This window comes from Gadus chalcogrammus, chromosome 7 (assembly GCF_026213295.1).
Source record: "Gadus chalcogrammus isolate NIFS_2021 chromosome 7, NIFS_Gcha_1.0, whole genome shotgun sequence".
NCBI lineage: Eukaryota > Metazoa > Chordata > Actinopteri > Gadiformes > Gadidae > Gadus > Gadus chalcogrammus.
Window position 1 is genome coordinate 27,565,810 of NC_079418.1, and position 4,582 is coordinate 27,570,391.

Here is a 4,582-nt window from a genome sequence, read left to right on the forward strand (position 1 = left end):
CAATAATCCTCCGAGAGCCACTACAACCTGGAATCATGTCAAACAGCCCCGCTTCTGCACTCCTACAATACGAATCACTTTTATCACCTTAATGCATGCCATAACTGCATCTTTTATTCCTGCCCTGTTTCTTCTCAGCAGGCTGCCTTTATTAATATACTGTATTTATACTACTGAGGAGAAATGCTCTGCGATCAAGAAGATTTGTTCTTATCCTTAAACCGTCATCCATTTTACTTATACTTTTGTAATTTAAGTGTACTCCTTCTTTTCATTCTAATTTCCCTAGATAATAACACAAAACAAAGAAAACACAATAGAAGATCCCCCACTAGCACTTGAGTTGGTGGCAACACCTGTCAGGAGATTATGGAAAGCCAAGAAGGCCACTAACTGGCCCTAGAATGGCACGGTAAAAGTGCTAAACCGCACGGAAACCGCACGGAAACCGCATGGTTTCCGTACGGTTCCGTGCGGTTTAGCACTTTTACCGCGCCATTCTAGGGCCACTTAGTGGCCTTCTTGGCCTTCCATAGGAGATGTCCCCCCTCCTGACAGGTAGGAGGAGGTGGCAGCATGTGAAGCAGGGCCCTCATCTGTCAATCAATCGACAGCTCCCTACACGGGGAGGTTCTCCTGGTCGAGTGGCACGAGCGCAACCGCCTAGCTAAGGTCCGATGGTGGCGGCGCTTGACTCGTTCCAGCCTCGTCTCATGGATCAGCCTCTACTGTGAGGCAGCCGTATAAAGGAAGGCCCGGTGAAGACTGGCCTTCCTCCTGCCCATGTCTCCCTCCGTCCTGGCACACTGTTCTAAAACAACCAGGGTCACTGTGGGGTTCTCCGCCCTCGTCCGTACTCTCCGAAGGCCAGACTTCAGAGGGGTGTGGGGGCTGAGGAGGAGATCACAGGCCAACACTCCCTTGGGCCGGAGTAGCTCAGGAGGCAGGGCGGGTTGGCTGGTAACCGCAAGGTTGCTAGTTCGATCCCCGGCTCCTCCTAGCTATGTCGTGGTGTCCCTGAGCAAGGCACCTAACCCTAACTACTCCCGACGAGCTGGCTGTCGTCTTGCATGTTTAACCGTGTGTGGGTGAATGTCAGACAATACTGTAAAGCGCTTGGGATAAAAGTGCTATATATATGCAGTCCATTGACCATTGACTCCCTTCTCAGAGACCTGTTTGCCTGCAGGATGATGAAGAGGGGTGGGAAGCTGGTAGCAGACCAGAGCCCTCTCCCCACCACTGCCTCCTCTTTAGGATGGGGTTGTGGGTCAATCACCACCCAGACTACCCATCACCAGCGCAACAGACTGGCGGGCTGCTAAATAATGTTGTTGTTACAATTACCTTTTTACCTGCTCAGACTTTTACGGCCCTTTTCCATAATTTCCGTGATCTTTCATCGTGTTGTTGGCAACTAACAACAAACATTTCTTCTTTCATGAATGAACTTTGAAACCAAACACAATCGTCGGTGTCTTATCACACAGACAATAAAAGGTTTTGTGGAACGCTGACATCAGGTCCGTTTCCGGGCTGAACCTGTGGGCTCCGTGCAGAGTCAACAGAGGAGGCGCCGGACGCGGACACGAGCGTGTTCCAGCTCAGCGTATTGGAATGTAGAGATAATGATGTGATAACAAGCTAACTGAATGGAGTGGTGTGTCCACGGCCTACCCAACTGCCCCTCCCCCCCCCCCACCCTCCCTGTGTAGGGGGGGGGGGGTTCGTGTTACTCTTAAGGACCACCTCCTTGTGGGTTAGGGGGAGAGAGGGCATTGGGAACATGCCCTCTCAGCAGAGATTATCTTATTATTTTTCCGATTCAAGGTTAGACAAACTGAAACCTCACACAGTGTCTGTTGTGGGGATGAGTTGAATTATGGTGCAAAGATGATTGCGTAGGCAGGGTAGTCTAAAATAATGAGAAGGATCTACTTCATAGCTTCATTTAATTCTGTGTTACCATCAAAAATAAATCAGAACACTTCACAATAAGGGAACCGTATTCAACCATTAATTAACATTGGTTAATGAAGTATAAGCATTAGCTAACACTTCATTAGCTTAGGATCGGGTTATCGTTTACTATTGGGCTTCATGTTTACCCTAACCCTAGCCTTATGTTCATTAACTTGGATTAACCGCAGCACTAATCCTAACACTTGACTTACCCCAAAACCTAACCCTAAACGTAACCCTAACCCCTATGCTAATGCTATTAATAATGCTTGTTACTGAATTCATTTATCTTAATTAATGGTTAAGTAATGTACCCTTATGGTTATGTGCTACCATAAATCCTTGTAGGAGCACTGTGTTTTATTGACTATTTAATTTTGCACTTGCATTTTGTGACAAAGGGAATTGCATTAGTAAAATGTTTATTATGGTTTTATCAAAAATAATAATGTGCCACAATGGTACAAACCATGTCAGATAGACATGTTTTGGTCAGTGTAAACTGCAAAAAAAAAAGTATATGTATTTTATTCTATCTGCGTACATATTGTTGTAAACTAAAATAAGAACCAGTGATTGTGCGTGTTTGTGTGTGTGTGTTTGTGTTTGTGTGTGTGTGTGTGTGTGTGTGTGTGTGTGTGCATCTTTGTGCATGTGTGTGAGCGTGTGTGTGTCTGCTCATGCTTCTGTCTGTGTCTGTTTGGTTGAGTGTGCTTGTATGCCTTTGTGTGTATGTGTGTGTGTGAGTGTGTGTGTGTGTGTGTGTGAGTGTGTGTGTGTGTGTGTGTGTGTGTGTGTGTGTGTGTGTGTGTGTGTGTGTGTGTGTGTGTGTGTGTGTGTGTGTGTGTGTGTGTGTGTGTGTGTGTAAAGAGCAGCAAATAGGGTACAATAGCCCTGCTGTTTGTCTTATCCACTCTGCTGCTGGTTCCCTTACACCTGTGCAGCTAGCCCTGGTGACCTTTCACCTCTCACCCCCTCCCTTCCCCTCATCCCCCCTCACCCCCCCCCACCCCCCTAGCTCTCCACTTACTCCCAACCTCCCTGGAGAACAATGCATATTCAGCAGGCTTACGGCCTGAGATCATCCACACGTAGTGGTGGTGTTAAGATAGTGGAGACGAACTACCAGCCTGGAGCCTCTCAGTCCAAACAAGTCCCTCTGTGAAAACAACTGAGGCTCCACTTGAGATGACCTGAGGGAACCGCTTCATAATGCACTGTGTAGCAGGACTAAGTAGTAGGACTAGTATAAACAGAGTAAGCTGCTGGCTACACTCAATGTTGTACGCTGGTATTATAAATGAAGCAGTGCAGTATTATCTTGGTGACACCCTATAGTATTAAAGCTCCACACTTGTACCTCTATCTAGAGTAAGCTTATCCCTCTTGTGCCTTTCTCTTTTTAATACATAGTTCGGGTACTATATTCTCCTTTTTATGTCACTGCTCGCAATGTGTATGTGTGTGTGTGTGTGTATGTGTGTGTGTGTGTGTGTGTGTGTGTGTGTGTGTGTGTGTGTGTGTGTGTGTGTGTGTCTGGTGCTGTGTGTGTGTGTGTGTGTGTGTGTGTGTGTGTGTGTGTGTGTGTGTGTGGACATGTGTGTGTGTGTGTGTGTGTGTAAGCGTTTCTGTTGAGGGGAAAGAGTCCCCCCTTTCCCTCTAGGGGGGTCCATTTATTTTCCCGCACTCTGAATACCAGGTGTGGTTACAGACAGAAAGAGGTGTGTGTGTGTGTGTGTGTGTGTGTGTGTGTGTGTGTGTGTGTGTGTGTGTGTGTGTGTGTGTGTGTGTGTGTGTGTGTGTGGTGTGTGTGTGTGTGTGTGTGTGTGTGTGTGTGTGTGTGTGTGTGTGTGTGTGTGTGTGTGTGTGTGTAACTATGTCAAATCAATGACATACTGTATTGTCATTATCTATTGTGAGGACAGGGCCAGGAGCGAGAAGGTAAACATTACCACGGAAACCCTTGGGAGGAAGCCTGGTAGGCTTTCATATACAAGCCTGGGGCCACAGCGCTCAACTGTAAACAAAACAGCACTTCCTTTAGCGGGTAGCCTATATAAATATAAAGTTAAGTTAATGTCGTTATTAATCTTCATTTCCAAGGAGCATAGTAGGCTAACAGCGGGTAGCTCAGAAACAAAGACAAAATACCAAATTCCGGTTGCATACAGTTGTGCATAATCCTTTCAAATACTCTTTGATAGGGTTATTTTGGACCAGCTATAAGTTTATGCAAGAATACAAAAATACCAAAAGATAATCTGAAAGAAGCAGGGCATCAGTGAAATAGCGTGGCTTCTGGTATTATGTGCATGAATACATTTCTCTCCGCTTGTCACAACGATTCCAGCTCTGTATTCAGGGGGGGGTACTCTGACTACAAAGGGAACACATATTTAAGTATCCGCCACTTTTCTCTTCTCTTTTCTTTTCTTCTGTCCTCAAAACTGCCAACTGTTGGATATCAACATCGGCATGCAAAGAATTGCTTCGCTTTCAGCCCGGAACAGTGGGATGGCCCAGGTAGGCTATAGCGAGTTACCATTGGCTACACCCATTGGCTACACCCCTTCACCACACAGTTTCCACTAGGCGGAGTCCGTGACGTCCAACACGGCTG